We start from the raw sequence: 21,702 nt of genomic DNA, 5'->3' as shown, positions 1-21,702 counted from the left end.
TCTTTGGGTGCCTTGTTTGTTGTATATAGCATCATTTGTTCTGAAAATGTTCCAATTCTTCTGGAAAATATTTTTAATAATAGGAGTTCTTGTGTTAAATGTTAAAACACAAGTAGTGTTGAAGTCACAAGTATTTTCTCCCATAACTGAAGCGTTCACAGAAGAACCTAAAAGGGGGATATATTTTAGACCCCATTGTTGATAAACATTTTGTAGAATAGAATTGATCAAATCTATGGGGTACCCCCTCTCCGAAAACATTTCTCTTAAAGTGAATTCATTCTCAAGATCTTCTTTGATAGCTTGTCCTTTTATTATACTAGCCTTTTGGGATTTAGGATGATAGCTCTCAAAATGTAAATTTTCTAAATATTTGAGAACTAAACTCTATGTTTTGTTTGTCAAGGTAATTGATACTCAAAGTATTATATTGGAATGTAAAAGAAAGAAAGGAGGTACTGCAATTGATTTGCTCTATAAATTTGGTAATATCTTCTTCAGGGCCTCCCCACAGGATAAAAATATCATCCAGGTATCGAAGATAAAGTTTTATGCGGGGCCAAAATGGACCATTGAAAATTAGAATATACTGGAGAACAGGTAGCACCAACCATAAAAAATTGTTTTCAAGAACTATATTCATAAGTTCACATATTAATTTTACTTTGACATTGTCAAGGTCTGAAAATTTGAACAATACCTCCTCAAACAAATTCATGCCTTCATTTTTGGGAATACATGTAAACAAGTCTTTTACATCTATAGTTAAAAAAAAATCATTCTCTTGAAATAAATCTTGTTTAACACTTTTTAAAAATTCCCATGAATCTTTGAGTAAGTGAGGGGTCTTGTATACTACGTGTTGTACATAGGAATCAATGAAAACAGTCAGTGGATGTATTTTAGATCCCTTTGCCGCCACTATAGGTCTAAAATATTGGTATTTTTATTATGATCATTTCTTAAGTCACAAAGTAAGTTGAATTCATTCTTGGTTAAATTCCAGTGTTTTAAACTATAATTTTGTTTAAACTCATTGTACACATCTTCCATAACCAATTTTTCATAAGTTAAAAACACTCTTCTTTTTTAGTCTCTTTTCAATACCTGTAGTATTTCTACCATTGTCTTGTACAGGTTCTAAAAGTATTTCAAGATTTAATTTTCTCACAAAGAGTTTCAAAGCTTCTATGTTATCTACAAGGTCACCTCTATTAGATGGAATAAACTTAATGCCCTTTGAAAACAAATTGAAATATTCATCAGTAATGGTCAAATCTGAGTAATTATAAATAGTAAAACCTCCGTTCTGTTGTATTCTCCTTTCTTGTTGTAATACTGTAAATGGTCCACACTAGAAGATAGAGGCCTTTGTGGAAATTCAACACTACCATGTCTGTAATGTTGTTTGTGCATAGGCTTGTTTCTGTTAAACTTATGCTGAAATACATTTTGATTTTTGTTAACATATACTGAATTGAAATGTTGTAACATCTGTTCTCAACCCTATCCAACATTTTAAAATATATAGTACTATAATGTGAAAACAGTAAATCATTTCTGATTTTCTTATCTAAACTTTGTACATCATTAAAAATTTGTTCTTTTTGAACTTCATAATACTGTACAGAATTAATACATTGTTTTAAATATGCAATGTCAATTTCGATGCTTTTATATTTAAACAGTCGTTAAAATTGTTGTCATTATCATTTATGTTATCACCAGCAGCTAGCTTGACTAACAAAGTTCGATTGTTGAGGCGAAGTCCTGAACCGCTGGTAAAGTAAACTAACGAGGCGGAGGCACAAACACATTAACTGCGCACCCATGGGTATAAAGATATCTATGATTGTGAGGTCTGTATGGCCATTATGCCAGTGAATTTCAAATGTCCTATGGTTCCATAACATGATGTAAAATGCTCTAACAGGCTCACACACACCACATACAGGACATGCCAATGCACACACATAATGCAAATTAGCTGTATGTAGATGGGAACACTAACCTATGTAATGGTACACAGTACAGATCACAGTATGTGATGCACACAACACACCTCATGTCTGTTGGTACTATCAGTTCAGGATATATTATGCATGATGACATCAGCAGGCCTTGTTGTGGGCAGTTCATGGGGGGGCTACATCACACACTACAAATAGAATGCTGCAAAAACCTACCTATTACTATGTTACCAAGATGATCATATTTATGCTATTGGGGCACATGTCCACCAAGTAGTCTACAGTGAGATTAGAACCACTGTCTATCTAATCTTGCACAATAAAAATTATAGTATTTATCTCATGCACCACAGCTTAAGCCCAGATCTTGCACTCTCAGCTGGTAGTCTTAAGGTGGATGAGATCATCAGGCCTTGTATTGGAGGGCAGTGTGGAAGCCCGCAACAGGTTACAGGGCCAAAAAGTGCTTACGCATTGTAGGTGCATAGCCCATGAGAGCATGGCAGTTTTTTTGCAGAAAGGGAATCTCCCCTGCGCTGTATGATCTTTCTCATTCAGAAGGTCGATCTTTTTGAAATTTCGCATATACATCTCTCAACCATGCATTTTTTGAGATTTCAGCCGTTCCGACCTTCTAAAGTGAACCATATAGTATATATATACATATACATAACAATCTGATGATGGGTAACAGAATTGCACTCATTCATTTTAACTAAGTGTTGGGCATGCCCGCTCATAGTTTTGGTGTTTTTTTCATATAATTTGTGGTATTCTGCACCTATTTGTGGGCCTTTGTCCCCCATTTTTGTATCTTTGAACAGTTTGTCCCTGATTCAACAGTACTGCACATCACTCAATATATCCATGGCATTCCCCCAGTGTGCTGTAAATAAAAATAGTGACTGAGGGTTCATAATGTTATCACACACACACAGACTGACAGTCTGTGAAAACATTATAATATAATACCCCAAAATATGTGCCTACTTCCTTCAGATTAGATTTTTTTTTTTTTGCAGGGGTATACACCACACATGTGCACCAAGTAACCTGGAGTGAGATTAGAACCCCATGCCTATCTAGTCTTATATACTACAGATAACATTATTTATTGCATACACCAAGGCTCAGATCTGGCTACTACACTGTCATCTGGTAGTCTTAAGGTGGATAACATCATTAGTCCCTGTAGAAGGGGCAGTGTAGAAGCCAGCAGCAGGTTACAGGGCCAGAAAGTGCATAAACTTTGTAAGTGGATACTCCATGAGGGCATGACAGTTGTTTTGAGGGGGGATGCACACACAGACATGCAGCAAATAGCCTGGAGTAAGATTAGAACCCCTACCTATCTATTATTACTCACTATATACCACCATACTTATTGCACACAGCATAGGTTGAGCCTGTTGTATATTTGGTTGCAGGCACAGTACTTGTGCATTACACAAATGAGGCTTATGTTGAACAGCATCTGTGGTTTCCAGAGTGATATTACTTTCTACTGTTATCTGCATCTAGTATCCTAGCAGTGGGATAACTGTTATTATCCTAGCTATGTGTGTACACTTACCAGTATGGTCATATGTGGCTACTTGCAGTTAGATAGGCAAACCTGTGGGCAGGAACAATATGCGTGTATTGACAACATTATAAATTACACCACCTACTTACCTATGTCTCTCCACGTGGTGATATCAACCATGCACAGGGGTCTGTATGTAATTGGATAATGTACTGTTGTGCCCTTAGTTTGGATCCTTTGAGCAACAGTATGGATGTGTGATAGTACAGATTTACTCACCATTATTAGGGTATGTAGGACAATACAGACATCCCCACACATATTTATGTAATTAATGGGGATGTATATATAAATGCAGCTCTGTGTATGTATGATATATACATGTGTTATGTAGCTGTATGGAGAGAGGCTATGTATCATTGTGATACACACACACACACACACACACACACACACACACACACACATATATATATATATATATATATATATATATATATATATATATATATTAGTATATATCTATTTGACACTACATAGTGATAGATATACTATGTATGTGAGAGAGAGAGATAGTGACAGATGGATATGTATACGTATATGTCTATATATATATATATATATATATATATATATATATATATATATATATATATATATATATATATATATATATATATATATATATATATAGGGTTCCCCTTTAGAAGGTTGAGTGGCTAAAATCTCGAAAGTCATATGACCGAAGCCATATGCTTGAATTTCAGAAGCTCGACCTTCTGAAAGGGAACTAAAAAAAAAAATCAACAAAACACAAAATGATGTTTCTGCAGGGGGGCAAGCCCCCCTGCACCTCCCACTACTTATTTATTCTAACTCCAAGATCGCACTATAGTGCAGAAAGGGAAATCTCCCTGCGCTGTATGACGATCCCCATTCAGAAGGTCGATCTTTTGAAATTTCGAGCATATGGTCTCAACCATATGCATTTTGAGATTTCAGCCGTTCGACCTTCTAAAGGTGAACCATATATAGACATATCCATACATAACAGGTCAATCTGATGATGGGCAACAGAATTGCACTCATTTTAACTAAGTGTTTGGGCATGCCCATTGTAACTGTCAGTACTTATAAAGTGACTCCCAGTCAGATCTACCTGTACTCCAGTCTGGGATTTTGTGTGTTACAGACTATGCCTGTCAGGTATTCAGTTTTCATAGAATTCCAAGATGTTTGGCTCATAGTTTTGGTGTTTTTCCTCATATAATTTGTGGTATTCTGGCAAATTGGATGAACTTAGGACTGAAGTCACTAAATAGTGACATGCATTTGAGTTTCTGACTTCAAATCCTTCAGAAAAATGTCTGTTGAAACAAACTCTGTTATTTTAGCAACTGTTTAAGTTTATGAGAGCAGTATTTAACATGTGCCCCTATTTGTGGGCCTTTGTCCCCCATTTTGTCGTCTTTGAACAGTTTGCTTGCACTAAGAGGTTGAGAGGTATGTTACAGACATTGACATCTGTCCCTGATTCAACAGTACTGCACATCACTCAATATATCCATGGCATTCCCCAGCTGTCTGCTGTACTTAATAAGTGACTGAGGTTCATAATGTTACACCACACACACAGACTGACAGTCTGTGAAAACATTGACATAATAATACCCCACATGCAAAATATGTGCCTACTTCCAGATTAGACACAACAATACCATCACCCATGCTAACTTCCCTTGCCCAGATAGAGTGGAGTCATTCATCACACAATCAACAGCATAAATGTGTACATTGTTTCTGCATTACATGTGATGTATAATGTGTGATTGAGTTCTATGTTACAGCAAATGCAAGTACTTCTCTACAAAGAACAGTTTCAAATAATGTGGACTTAAATAACTACCCAGATGTTCTGTAAAAGGATTTTGTAATACATTGCTTTCCAGGTATTAATTTATTTGATAATCATGTGACAGATGGATTAGGCAGTTTTAATTACATTATCAGAAATCGTGACATTTGAGAAACTGTTTGTGTACAGTAAGTAAACTAGACAAGTGTCATGCCTTAGTTGGCAGGCATGGAAGTAGAACCCAATAGCTGTGACTGCAGATGACATCTGCACATAATGTAATAATTGCCTGCAGCAACCTTGTACAGACATGCAAGGGATACAGCCATACTGGGATTATACAGTTTTATTTATGACTCAGCTATGCTGATGAACACATTCTTCATATTGATGTTAACATTCTGTGAAATCTAAGCACACTATGTGGTCATAATATGGGTCATCTCAGGCATATATTTTTTGTGTTCCTGGTGAGAGAGAAAATGTGAGCATTGCATGACATATACTGAAAATTCAGTGCTATATACCGTTGGATTCAAACCACAGACTGTGTGTGGCAAACTGTACTACATACAAAGTAATTAAAAAACTGAGCTACTGAGTTACTGATCACTGTTGAGTGACTAATACTTGCTTGGAGATCACCTGGAACTATACTATGAATCGAGCAATACAAGTTACAGGACATTCCTCTGGCATTCTAGTATTATTACTGTGTTATAGTAGACTGTAATGACAGTAAAACACACATGCATGGAATACAATCATACCACATATATGAAAAAGGCTGTATTTTAGAATCAACAATGCTACTGAACATATTTTATTGTTATTGGTTTGAAATATCTATGAAGTCCACACACAATATCTTTCCATGGACTGGGATACCTCACCCATATACCTTTATTACTTGCTGTCTGAGGAAAAGAGAGAGTTTTGTGACCGATAATTTCTAGAAGACAGCCTTGAACACTACTATGAGTTGAGCAATACAGTTTGAAGACCATTAGATTTGCTGGCTACAGCTATTACAGTGTCACACTTGACTGCAGAAATATTACCATTGACAATCAATACATACAGCTCTACTGCAATGGTTTTGACAAAACACAATCGTGCTGAATGCCATTTTGCTTACTGTTATTGGTATTGCTAATGCTTTATTGATATACAGTTCGTATTGTTAATTTATTGCACTACAGATCTACATGCCTATTTACTGCAGTACAGTTTTGCTTGTGTATACTTTATTGAAGTAAATGCTTCACCCTTTCTTGCTTATTGCACTACAGTTGGCATACTAAGTCCATATTTACCATGCTCATAATGCAACCTGGCCAGATGTCCAGACTGGGACTCGACTCTGCGAGCCCTCTCAGCTGCAGCTGTTGGAAAAGAAGCAAACCGTTATGCATACCAGCTTTGCAGACCTTCACCTTGCATATTGGTTAGACAGAGGAAGACATACTTACATACTTGTGGAGCATTCCCAGCTCTTCCTCCTTTTTAGGTCATCAAAATAGTGATGACATTGCTCACCTGTGTGGACGATACCAGTAATACTGGTGAGTTCCCTGGCCAAACATTCTCAGGTCTTCACCTTGCACTCTGAGCCCTGGGATCCACTCTACATCATCTGGGGTTCATGGTTTTTAATAAGGATCCTGACCATGACCCTAGACTCCTGAATGCCCCACTGCTGTGCCAAAAGCTCACTCCTTCACCAACACTGCTAGCCATATGAACAGTTGAACAAACTCCTATGACTGTTGCAGAATTCCTGCCTATCAGGCTTAATATAGGCTGTTTTCCCACCTTTACACATCATTCAGCAACATTCAAAAAAGTAATGCATTGCTTTGCAGCAGGCAAACCAGCTAAGGGAAGCCAAGCAGAGCAAAAACTCTGAGAACTGTATTTTTAGTGAGGCTTAGCACAGTGCAAACATTGATGGCCATTAGCATGTTTATGCACTGCTTATCATGATTGAGCAGTGCTTAGCAGAGGGCAGCAGTGATAAAATTCACAATACTGTAATGAAATTAAAGAAAAATAGTACATTTATTTACAGCCATATTCTGTCTCTTATGGACTCAAACCCAGGACCTACTACACATAAGACTATAACTCTACCCATGGAGCTAGTTGGATGCTATAAAAAGTAGTATACCTTCACATATACTACTAAGCTACCTGTTACCATTGCTTAGCACCATTTTGCACCATGCAAACATGCTTAAACACACTAATAAATAAATAACTAATTATATCTGGTTTCTATTTTTAGATGTCTGGCAAAGTGTCGGCCATGTATAGTTTCATAGTTTCATAGTTTAGTACTAGGCTATCTGCCCTAGGGCATTTGTAAGCCTAGCCATAGTGATGTGGCTTTTGCCACCCCATGAAATGGTACAAAATGTAAGTGACACAATGAAGGTCCTTTATATAATAGAGAATTAGTTACTGTGCCCCTGTCTAGCAGTGATGACAGATGTGACCCCTAGTACGATTAATCACCCCCTCCCATCTCACTCTTGAAGAGAGAGAGTGAGGGAGGAGTGCCAACATATGAACGAGCATGTCCATCAGATCCTGATTGGACATGGCCTTGTAGGATCAGGAGAGAGCAGGGTATGAGAGAGGCGGTATGCTACTGAATAAGGCTAGTGTTTCAGAAGTAAGACAGAATAAGACATGCTTTAACATCTGAGGACTTGAGTGGTGACTTTGGTGGTTCTCCTCTCAGTAAGAAATTCGGTAAGATGGGTATATACCAAATGGGGCATTGGCAAGTGATTGAGAACAGGTGAGAGTACCAACTGGATCCTTGATCTGGATGTGAATCCACTCATGATGAGGTGTATGTGTGTGGAGTGTTATCTATTTCATGTAAAGTGGGTCACTGTGTGAGGTATAGGGTGTCGCTGGGTCCCTGGCTGCATGAACTGCTTTTTTCCGTCTCTTGTTGCTACGTGGGTCTATGTGATAAGTGTACCAGGTGGGTTTTGTGGGTCTGCCTTTCCCAAAGGGATGACATTTTATTTTAGTGTTTAGTTTAGGCTGTGACTCCGTTTATCCTTGTCCGTTGATGTGAGCCTTTGTAGGATATCCGCAGGCTGGTGTATGAAACTATGGGGCGCTAGATTTGCAGTCATCTGTGAACTTTGTCAGCCACAACCTCCATGTGGCAATAAACATCTGAAGGTAGTACCCGAACAAGGTTGTTAAGGACCAAGAACTTGCCTGTGGGACTGAGGTTTACGGCTAGCTTTTAGTCTTAACTTTAACAGTTCTTTTTTTATTTTGGGTTCTGTCATTTACTTCAGTTTTAACTCATCTAGTGACATAAGGGTTCGTTTAAGCTGATGAGAGCTTATCTGCCATTCCTGTGGGGTATTGTGTTGAAGGCCTTAGCCAAGTCCATATGGGGCTGCATGTGAACTTTGACCCCCAATGGTGGCAGTGACTGTTTTGAAGAAGTAGGCAGGTTTGTTTAAGGCTAACTCTGCCCTTTACAAGGTTCATTGGGTGGGGTCTGTGTCTCTGTGAAAAGGCTTGTCTCTGTTCTTTTGTTGTCCAATGCGATTTTCATAGCTTTTGGTATGGCCTTGTGTGTAGCTTATGCAGTGATAGTTCCTGCTAATGTGGATCAGGGAAACTTTTGAGAGTGTACACACTTGCTCTGCTCGCCCAGTGTTCAGGTACATTGTTATAATGATAGAAGGTATTAGCTCATTTTATGTGGGTTTAGCCAGCTTGGAGGTGTAGCAACCCGGTTGTGATGGGATGTTTTAGCTTGCTGGAGGCGGTTTTTTGTTGAGAAGCGGTTCTCACTTTGGTTTGAGGATATGACATGGGATTACATTTCTTCGGTGAGGGGGAAGGATCTTTCAGTTGGGGGAGGGCACTGAACCTGTGAGATGAATCTGTGGGTTCATCTGTTTTTGTTTGTGATTTTTTGTTGTAATATGTCTAACTCGTTCAATATCTGAGGGTTTCTGCAGGTTCCCCTCTGAAGCTGAAGAAGGCTTTCCATTTTTGTCCCATTTTTTCTTGTGATTTTTTCTCTATTTTAGAGTTGGCCTTGGATGTTTTTTTTTCTAAGCGTTGTTTTTGATGTTTTTATGAGAGGGAGGCTCTTCTGGGATTTTGCTCTGACGTGCGCCAGCTTTATTCTCTTTTTATGGGTAGTGTTAGCTGGCCAGTTCTTTGGTGTTTGGGACTTGCCTTTGGCTTTAATGGACCAGACTTTATTTGGGGGGGTTCCCAGGATTGTATTCTTGTTGATGTCCATAGAAAGCATTTTGTATAGTTTTCTTGCCCTGGGATGTGGTTTCCACTGGCCCAGGGGGCTTAAAGGATAGTGAAGTCTGCTTTTTGGAAGTGAAGTCTGCTGTCCTTGAATTTTTTTGAGTGAAGTTTTGTGCTGGGGTGAAGGGTGGATATGTTTGTGGCAGGGTATTGTAGTGTGGTCCAGGGTCTACTAGTGAGGTATACCTCCCCGTGGTGCATTTTGGGATCATGTTTGCTGTGATATGTTCTCCCCCTGGGGGTCTCTCCCCAACTAGTTTTAGGACTAGTTGTTCCAATGTTGAGCAGTTCTACCCTTAAGCACCTCTTTGAACAGATAATCATTTGGTCCTTTGTGAATTAGAAGATATGTGATATACATTTGTTCATATCCTCAATGTCTTCATTGAGGCTGGTGGGTTCCTGTTCTTTGCTCCACTCGGCTCTGCTGTGCTACGTGCTGCGCTATGGAAATGTCAGAGGAAAAAGAAAAACAAACACAAAATATATTTAATTATGATAATTAATTACATCTGGTTTCTATTTTTAGATGTCTGCTAGGTGTCAGCTGTCTATATGTGAGCAAAGCTTGGCATTGGTGTGCTCCGCACCGTGCCAGGCAAACATGCAGTTAAACAAAAAAATATATAATTATAAAAATATTAAAAAAAAAACACATCATACAAAAGACTTTTTAGACAGTTGACACACTTCACAACATTATAACAGTGGTGGAGAGCATTACAGGGAGCCTCACACTCATCTGCAGCCATGGGTAGCCGCTACACCTCTCCCTACACTGATTCAATAACCATGTTCCTTGGCTCCCCCTCAGCAGCACGCCATCATTAATATGCATGGTGCACTGCTGAGAGGGAACCATGGTCGTGTACATGGATACATTCCATGTAGGCTCTACACTGTGCCTAAATGGAGTTTATTAAATCCTGGGGAATGAGTTATCAATTTTATTTTTCTGATCCTTGTTTAATGTATAATGTTTTCAATTCAACAGACATATGACAAGACAGGATAAAATGATGACCATAAAATAATAAAAGTAATTGAACTGTTGATTGTTATCCAAAAGGAGAAAATATAAACCTAAGCACATTCACAGTTATTGCCACTGCTTCATCAGATGTTAATACTGACAAAAATGCTCTCATTATGTACTATCCCCTCTATAAATTTCTAATAAAAACTTATTAATTAAGAATTTAAAGAAAGAATAGTGGCACAATCACACTATTTTTTAAAAGTCATATAAAAGCACTCAAAACACAACAGTTTATGGGCTCATGTAAAAAAAAAAACATTAAATCCATGTATTGACAGGCATTAAAAATAACCTTTCACAGACATTGGCAGACATTAGAAGTTAACATACATTAGAAATTTTAATTAAATACATTGACAGTTGCTAAAGCAAATTCTTGAAACTTACACTCTTTCCTCCGTAGAGGTCTTGCTTTTAACACAGGTTTAATAGGAACCTTGTCATTCAATCCACTACCACTGTCTGCTTTTAACCTGATAATACATCACACCTCATTGATCTCCATTCTGTTTCTAATGTCTCTATAACTTCCATCAATTCTCTTTCTATCTATTACTAGGAACATAAATCTATGTGCATCCCCTCTATTGACAATATGTCTAGCCAAAGCATTAGTAGTTATTTTATTATTTATATTATATAGGTGCTCCCTTATTCTGTCTCATAATCTGCCGTCAGTTTTACCTACATAGAATGAACAGCATTCTATGCAGTATGCTAAATAAACCACATGCATGGTATCACAGTTAGTGGCCACATTAAAAGTGCTCAAATTGGGATGGATGAATTGTCCTGATGTAGCTATATGACCACAGAAGTGACACTTATTACGTGGGATAGTTGTTGAATTTATTACTTTTTCACCTTGAATCTCTTTTCTTACAGAATAACATAATCTTCTTATTAGAGATTCCATATTCTTGGGTAACCTCTACTAGCTCCTTTATCTGCTTGTGTGCTAAGACTGGCCAAAACTTCTTATAAACCGCTAGTGCACTCTTCACATCACTAGAATAATACACTGGCATTCTGACTATATTTTCAGATTTTCTTATATCAGCTTGACTATTCATCACATCTGATGTCTCAGAGAAATACGGCCTTGCCTGTGTTTCTCTCTTCCCTTTTATTTCCACTAAAATATTCATTACTCTTTGAGTGTTATAACCCCTGTTTATAAATCTATTCTGAAGTTCTTCTATCTCATTTAAAAAATATCTTCTCTTTCACATAACCGAGATATTCTCATCCCCAGTCCCTTCAGTATATTGTCAAAATTATGAGGGGGATGCATACTACTTCTATGTAGTAAATTGTTCCTATAACATTTTTTCCTATGTACCCCAGTGCTAACCTCCTCACCTATATATTTAGAGACACATACATCGAGATAGGCTATTTCCTCATAAGAAAATTCCATTGTAAATTTCAGAATTGGTGTGGTACCATTAATAAAAGCATGGAAGGATTTTAATTCACTCTCAGTACCCTCTCATACCAAAAATAAATCATAGACAAACTGTCAATAAAAGTCTATTCATTCACTGTATGACCTATTTATTATCACTTGCTGTTCCCACGTTCCCATAACTAGGTTGGTGTAGCTGTTTGCACAAGATGTGCCCATGGCTACGTCATCCATCTTCATATAAATATCCTTATAAAATATGAGTACATTATTTTCTAGTACTACTTCCATGAGAAGACATAACAAGTCTATAAATGTCCTGTTGTACTCATTATTTTAATCAAATACTGTTGTAACATTAAAATCCCACTTTCATTTGGTATCTTAGTGAATTAAGTAAATATGCATACAACCTGACCCTCACACACTCCATATATAAATAAATACAAACATATATGTATAGATACATACACTCACCTTAAATACTCAGTAGAAAGTAAAGCCAGCAGCTGCCATTCCTACTGTAAGTCTGAAATGTGACTTACTTAAATAAACTAGAGTTAATTAGACTTATTATTATTTTAATTTCTTTTGGCTTATACAAAACACATGCAACAAATGTGTATCCTGCAAACATTTATATTAAAAGCTGCAAAATACCAGCAAAAGTGTTTTAGGTTTTGTGACTCTCTAGTAGATGATGGCGGGGGGAATTTAATAAAGCCTGCACTTTTTTATTTACCATGTAGCTGCACTGCTTACATGAAAGTATGTAGGTTTTAGATTTAGCAAGCATTGCTGAGTTGTGCGCATGCACACAACAACACAGGAAGTTCTGTGGCATGCAAATCATCTCATAAGCAGGTAAATCTCAAGCAAATAAGTCAGGTAGAGTGATCCAGCAAGAAGACAGGCAGCTCTTCAGACCCCGTCTCAGTGTCTGTAGTGTACACGGAAAAATTACATGTACAGGAGTGTAGACAGACAAAAGGAGCTGTAAAAATGTAGATATATGGACAAAAATGGCATACCACATACAGATATGAGTGAAGCTATCCTCCTGTGTGTCTGAAAAATGAAAGGATATAAGTTAAATTAATTATCTTTTTTAATAATCTGGGAATGTTTGTGTGGTACACTGCAGTGCACAAACATGCTTTATAAAAAAGAAAATTGGAAAAAACAAAATTAATATTATGTGACAGAAATTCATTACAGGACCTTACGTGAAGTATCTGCAATGGTGCATCAGTGCTGTTGCTAACATAGTAGGTCTAAGAAGCGTATACTTTCCAGGCTCTGAGCATGGATCCCTATGCAAATGATGTGGAGTTACTGAATAGCATATCCCCTTCGTATTGATAGAGACCCATGCTGGTGTTTACAGAGGAGGTAGCTGACATCAGGGGAGGGTGTGTTCAATGACTTCTAAGCTTATTTCATCTTAGCTGTGCTTGTTTACATGGTGCACCACTGTGTTGACCATGGAAGTCTGGGGGGTGGGGTGTATACAAAGTGTTAAGCTTTGTTTACCTACAGGGTGAACATTTCCATGGCAATTGGCAACGTGCAGTGCTGAGTATATCTAAAAGCCAATGACATATTAATTAGTTTTGACTCTTATTTAAATTAAACTAAGGCCACTGAATAATATTAATGATATACTAGGAAGGTGGAATGCATCATAGGTAGCCAATCACACAGTCAGCACCTACAGCAGAGCACTACAAAGTATGCATAAACCCTGCAATATGATTTGTCCCCATAATCTGCACTATTGGAGTAAAGACTTGGGAATTTTAACTGAGAGAATGTTAGGGGCTGTTGCAGGATTGCTACATCTGTATGTGCTAGATGCTGATGTCATTGCTGCTGCTGCTGACAATAGCCTAGACAGAGAAGGAGAAGAGTGTTCAGCCACAAGGTAACCTTTCAGAAGCTACAGGACCTGGAGATTTTAGAGGGCTACAAGGTGGACAAGGACATACTACTAGAAATGACTGAGCTCTGCCACCCTCAACTCATATCCAGAGTCAACAGAGGGGAGCCCATCCCAGTGGAAACAAAGGTATGTGTAGCCCTTAGGTACTTTCCAAAGATCAACTGGGGACATAGGTTCATAGGTGTGTAGTAGGCTAATGGCCCTGGAGCCTTTACAAGCCTAGCCCATATGATTACCCTGGCATAGTGCCACCCAACCTTAGTTCCCAGTGCCTCTGTCAAGTAAAGCCACTGGAGTGATCCCTGGGGTGAATTTTCTATTTCCCATCCACGCATGAAGATTTTTCTTGAAGAGGGCCTGTGAGGTGCTCTGTTTGACATGTATGGGAAGTCTATTCCATAGCATGGGCAGTCTCTGAGCTATGAACCTGTGCCTCCAGCATATTCTGTTGAGTCTGGTAATGAGGGTGAGGTCTCTGGAGCATGTGGTGTTGAGGGATTGGGATTTCTTTACATGTAGCATTTCTAACAGAGCTGGGTCAGACATGGCTTTGTAAGTCAAGCAGAGATCGCCTCTAAGTAGGAGATAGGAGACAGAGAATAGTTGTTTTGTTTTAGTCTATCCATAAAGGACAAGTGTTTAAGGCCTAGGATCCTCTTTGTGAGGTACTTTTGTGGCCTCTCCAGTTGTTGCATGTGTCTAGTGAGGTACATGCCAAATGAGGCATTGTACACGATGATTGGCCTAATGAGGGAAGAGTAGAGGGAGACAATGACCTATTTCTTCCTGGATGCAAAACTCTTAGTAATGAGATGTGCCACATAGAAGGACTTTCTGGCCACAGTGGCAATGCCGTGGTGAAAAGAGAGGCTGCTGTCAACCTGTGATCCCAGATCTCTTATAATGCCTTCTGTGCTCAGTGGAATACAATCGATGTGGTAATTCATGGAAACTGTATGTATCCCAAAGGGGATGGTGACACATTTTTTGACATTGAGCTTAATGCCATGGTTCTGCCACCATTTGTTGGTCTCAGTGAGGCCCTTCTGTAGGATGTCAACATCACTTGGGGAGTTAATAATGGCTCGCAACATGCAATCATCTGCAAACTTTATCAGCCAGAGTCCCTTTGTTTTGGCCTGGACTTCTGAGAAGTAGCTACCAAACAGGAGAGTTCCCAGGATGAATCCCTGTGGGACTCCACTAATGACTGGTCAGCAGTCTGACTTGGAGTCAGCTACTTTCACACTGTGGGTTCTATCTGTGAGCCAGTTTGCAACCAACTAGTGATATAGGGGTTGATGCCTAGCTTAGTGAGTTTTTCTATGATTCTTGAGTGAGGAATGGTATCAAAGGCCTTGGCCAGATCAAGGTAGCTTGTATGAACCACCTTGCCTTCATCCACAGCTCTGTTGACTGACTCAAAGACGTTGACCTAGTTGAGCAGGCATGATCTACCCTTCACAAAACCAAACTGTGTGGGATCCAGAGTTTGGAGATTCTGTATATCCTTGTTTATTATGTCCATGATGATGTATTCCATAGCTTTGCATATCAAACTTGTCAGGCTAATGGGGCGATAGTTCCCAGGGTCTGTAGTTGCACCTCCTTTGTGGAGATGGATGACTATAGCAGTGCACCATTCGGTAGAGACAAAGCCTGAGGTGAGGCTGTGATTGAACAGGACACACAGGTGAGGTGCCAGTTCACTCTGTAGTTCATGTAGAATACAGCCAGGAATATTGTCAGGTCCCATAGAAGCTGTATTCTTGGCCTTGGACAGTGCTGTTTTAACCTGTGCAGCAGTAATACTGGGTGCCTGGCACTCTACTGGTATTGTGATTGGTGCATTGGCAGGGGAGAGAGGGGTAAAGTTGGGACTGAATCTGTCGGCCAGTATATTGGCAATATCTGTTGGCTCAGTATAGGAGGTGCCATTGTGCAGGAGCTCAGAGCAAATCTGGGTATTGCTGTGGAGATTCTTTACATAACTATAGAAGGTCTTGTGGTTGCCTTTACTATCTGCTGCAATTCTGTTTTCATAGCTAGCTTTAGAGGATTTGATGAGGGATTTCAACTTTTTGTTGAAGCTGATAAGGGAGGTTTTTCCAGTTGTGGGACTTCACCTTCTTCTGCAACAGTTTCCTTCTTCTGTTGTAGAGTTTGTTTATGACTGGGGACCACCAGATTGGCTTCCTTTTTTTGGAGGAGTGCATCTTGGTTCTATTGGGTATGGTGAGATCCATGCATTTCTGTACATGTTCATACAGTGTATTGGTGTATGATTCAGTGGTCATGCAACTTTTCTCCATTTGCATGGATGCCATGAAGTTAGCCACCTCTGTTTTTAGGAGCCCACAGTTAGCTATGGAGAAGTTTTTCATGGTGGTTACCTTTGTGGAGTGTGTGTGTGTGTGTGGAGGGGGTGGTGGAAGGGATATGGTTTTCCAAGGTGATCAGTTTGTGGTCAGATCTAACCAGGGAGGAGTTGACTATTGGTGTAGAGCAATGGTCGCCCATGTTAGTAATGACCAGGTCCAGGATGTTGCTATTTCTAATGGGGGTAAGAACGAGCTGGTCCAGGGCATTGGAATTAATGAATTCCAGGTAACATTGGGCAAGTGTATTGGTACATGACTAGTTTTCCCAGTTAATGAAGGGGTAGTTGAAGTCGCCCAGAAACAGAGTGTTAGGTTGGACCCTAATATTCTCCAGGGTGCTTAGGAATGTGGAGTATGAGTCTTGGGACATAGTTGGAGACCTATAACAGGCTACAACCTGAATCGCTGTCCTACCCAATGTTAGCTGCACCTGAAGTATCTCTGATGCATTATGTTGGGCTACCAGTCTGGAGGTGTGTGCATCCTTTATGAATATGGAAACACCACCACCTTTGGAGCTTCAGTCCAAGTTCTGGGGCCAAAAGGTGTGGAATGAGGTATAGCCTGATAGTGCTGGGGTGATTTCTGCTGCCTTGAACCAGGACTCTGTTACAGCACAAATGTTGATATTCTCCATTTTAAGCAGTACTTCAAGTGAGTGCATTTTAAGATTTAAACTTTTAGAGTTGAGCAGCATGACCCTCAGATTGCATGTGTTTGTAGCTGTTACGGTGGTAATTTGGTCTTTGGAACACTGCCTAAAAAAGGCACTATAGTGATGGCAAGAGCCTTGGCCAGTATCCAGAAGCCCAGGATGGGGGTCTCACAGGCATCAGCATCCAGGGTACTCCACCAGTTCCTGGATGCCATGCTATCACATGCCAATAAGCACATTTCTTTTCCCCTCACCCCTGGAGTGAGGGCCAGCAATATGTACACTTCTACTGTGTAGCACATTACCCTGAGGTACTGGGTACCATAGATTGCACTCATATACACATCAAGTCATCACCCAGTAAGGAGGGTAGAGTCTATGTCAACCGCAAGGGGACCAACTCCATCAACTGCCAGGTCATGTGCAATTCCTAGGGGATTATCATGAATGTGTGTGCTGGCAGCCCTGGTAGTTTTCTTGACTCCCATATCTGGCATACATCACAGCTGTACCAGATGTTTGCTAGCGGGACATTCCACATGGCCATTTACTGGGGGATGCTGGCTATGCACTGCAACCGTGGATGATGACACCCATCAGAAATGCACACACACACACACACTGAGGAACACCATAATGAGGCACATGCACAAACAAGGAACATCATAGAGCTTGTGTTTGGGCTTCTGAAGTCACAGTTTTGGTGCCTTGATGTATGTGTTGGAGCCCTGTAGTACTCTCCAGCCACATGTACACATATGTTCACAGTATGTGCCATGCTACACAATATGATCCTGTGGAAATAGCTGCAGCAGGATCAGCAAAGGGAAGGGATAGACAGTCCTCCCACCAGAACCTAAGTCACCACAGCTACAGTCACTGGAGGACTAGGAGGAGGAACCCCCTAATGATGTTCCTGTAGGCAGACATGGATATGCCCAGTACACCCTGGCTTTGGCTAAGAGACAATGCATAGCACATTCACTGACAACCTAGGGCCCTAGAAACAGACACCTTACTCTTACTCACAATCAAATATTAAAATTGTTGATGCCAAGAGACCCACACAACCTGTACCTATCCATGTATTGGCTGTGTACTGCTTGCAACGCACAGAGTCAGCCCTGAACTACAGTTGTGTCAACTGTGGCATTGGCAAGGTATGTCTGCAACCTACACACTACTTGTAAGGATTTATATAATATGGTATCATATGTATGGATCTGCTGCATTTATGTAAGGAAATATAGTGGGCTATGTGGACAGAAGTAACATCCACATGGGATTACAGATACCCAGTCCAATAGTATGTGTTCCCTAATAATCACTAGGCCTCACAGTTGGAATATTCACTACATCAGTCAAGGAAGATGTTAAACAGTGGGGTCACATGATATTTGGACTACTGTCTATCCCAGCAGATCATGTGTTGTTCTTCTCCCAGCCCAAAAACAGCAGTGTTCCCATATAACTGTTTTAACAGTAAGTCAGCAATGGTATATCAGCAGCCCAGGGAATCTCAGGGCTGTAACGCAGAACTCAATCACACATTATATGTCACACGTAACACAAGAATAACAATATATGTATTTATACTGTTGATTGTGTGATGAATGACTCCAGTCTGTCTGGCAGCCTGTGTGGCTCAGTGGAGTAAGGAAATTAGCATAGGTGATGGTGTTGATGTTTCTAATATGGAAGTAGTCACATCCTTTGCATGTGAGGTATTATTATGCTGGTGTTTTCACAGAGTGTCAGTCTGTGTGTGGTCTAACATTTTGAACCTCAGTCACATATTAAGTACAGCAGACAGCTGGGGAATGATTTGGACATTTTGAGTGAAGTACAGTACTCCGGAAACAGGGACAGATGTCATCATCTGTAACACACAAAATCCCAGACTAGAGTACAGGTATGTGTGACCTGGAGTCACCTTATAAGTACTGACAGTCCCACTGGACATGCACATACACTTAGTTATAGTGAGCGCAATCCTATTGCCCCTTCATCAAAATGACCTATTATGTACTGATATGTCATACATACAGGCATATGCATATACATATCTGTCTGTCACTATCTCTCTCTCACATACATAGTATATCTATCTCTATGTAGTCTCATATATATATATATATATATATATATATATATATATATATATATATATATATATATTAAAATGATGGATGGACCCTCCACATATATCTACATACACGTATACATATCATACACACAGCTACATGTATGTATCGATCCCTGTTAAATACATAAATATGTCTGGATGCCATACTGGTAACTGTACACACATAACTAGGATAATAACATTATCTCACTACTAGGATACTAAATGCAGATAACAGTATGAAGCAATATCACTCTGCAGGCCACAAATGCTGTTCAACACAATCCTAGTTTGTGTAATGCACAAGTATGCCTGCAATCATATTTACAGCAGACTTAACCTGTGGCACATGCAATAGGTACTATGATGTACTTAGTATAAGACTAGATATGTAGGGGTTCTAATCTCACTCCAGGTGACTTTGTGTGTGTATGTATCCCCTTGCAAATCAGCTGACATGTTATCAGGGGCTATTTACCTGCACTGGTTGTGCACTTTTTGGCCCTGTAACTTGTTGCTGTCTTCCAAACTGCCTTCTTCTACATGGCCTGATGATGTCATCTACCTTAAGACTACCAGCTGACAGTGTGGTAGCAAACTTAAACTGTGGCACGTACGATAAAAACTATGAACTATAGTATGTAAAACAAGATATCTAAGGGTTTTAATTTCACTCCAGGATACTTGGTCGTGTATGTGTGTGTGCGCATCTCCTTGTAAAACCACTGACATGCCTTCATGGGCTATCCACCAGCAATGGTTATTCACTTTTTACTGCTGTTGGCTTCCAAACTGCCCTCTTCTGCAAGGCCTGATAATGTCATCCACCTTAAGAGTACCAGCTGACAGTGTAGTATCAGACTTAAGTCATGGCATGTGCAATAAGTACTGTATGCTGAAGTGTGTAAGACTTGATAGGTAGGGGCTCTGTTCTCACTCCAGGCTACTTGGCAATCTGCTTGTGTGGGACCTCACCAGCTCTCTGGCTATGGGCAGTGTCTACACTCACTGGAGTCATAGTTGCCACACTTTCCTGTTCAAAGTCCCCACCCTCTGACTGTCCAATATCTGTGTCCTCTGGGGACTGGGTCTTTGTGGGCATACTGACTGTGTGCAGTGACAGTGAGGGCAGAAGAGGGATGTCAACCTCTGGGACAGATTCAGCCCCAATACCCCCACCTGTGCCACATCGTGGCCACCATCATCATCAGAGTCTGAGGAGACACGGACATCAGGTTGTGTAGGGGACAGACAATGACCCCCCCATTCACCTGTGACAAGAAACGAAAAAGCAATACATTAATACCTGCACTATTATGCTCTGCAGTACTATGTTGCAATATATGTAAGGCTTTATACACTGTTGTTACTATGACAGACCTGTTGAAAATCCAACCTCATATAGTAGGACATGAGGACAAATATTCTTCCCACTAACAGATGTAGTTACTTGACAATAACATCTCATTACAATGAAAACTTATCAGCAACAGTGAGGTACACTGTTGACATTTGCGTAGACTTTGCACAGTTGACAGACATGATACTCTGTAGTGTTCTGACAATATTGTCACATCTATCAGTGTGGTCACACTTACAAGGCATAGGTACGAGTCTAACGTGTACAGTCAGAATATATGTATGCAGCTGGCAATCATGCAGGCAGTACAGCAATGCAGGCAGCAGACCTGCGATGACAGTCTAGGGATTACACTGCTGTAAACCTACATCTATAACAAAACAGTGTCACGCTTACCAGAAGCAGGACCACGGGCTTGGGCAATACATGACAGACCTGTGAAAAGTTGAGGGAGAGGTAATGTCAGTACCACAGCATGTTCCACCAACACAAGGTAATACATCCATATATCTCTCATTTACAGTAGTTACTGTGTTGTTATATTGGTCAAAATCTGATCATGACAGTTGAACTGCAGTGAAACCCTTCTCCCCCCCAAAAGCAGACAGACCTGACATCCAGATAAGTCTATCTCTGCCCTGACAGACTGAATGATTCAGTATTGCAGCGCTGATCAAACTAAGCTTATCTGCATGCTCCTCTACTTTGGACACTGTGGCACTCACATCCATGATGTAGGGTGTGATGGATGCCTGGGAGCTGTGGTTTGTGGCTAGATTTGGCAGAAATTCCTCAGTGGTATAGAGTGGTTGTTCCACTGCAAGCCTTCCACTGGTGGCATCATGATTCCTGGCTACATCTGCTGCTCATCTGCATGTGGCATTGATCATGTCCATAGCGCGGTGTTGAACCTGCTCATATGTCCTGCTCTGATGACCATTGGCATTGACATCAAGGACAAGGTCAGCCCAAGGTTCCTCCAGCTGATCCCTGTGGTGCCTCCCCCTGGACAGTAGGAGTTCATGGTGTTGACGAAGCTCTTCCTGTATTAACTCATTCTCTGCATCTGTGAAAGCTGCACGGTGTCTTGCATACATGTTCCCTGAAAGACAACAATATGAGAACATGTGT

The sequence above is a fragment of the Protopterus annectens genome, chromosome 5.part0, assembly GCF_019279795.1.
Source record: "Protopterus annectens isolate FY-2018-M chromosome 5.part0, PAN1.0, whole genome shotgun sequence".
NCBI lineage: Eukaryota > Metazoa > Chordata > Ceratodontiformes > Protopteridae > Protopterus > Protopterus annectens.
Note: the sequence above shows the minus strand (reverse complement) of the source record.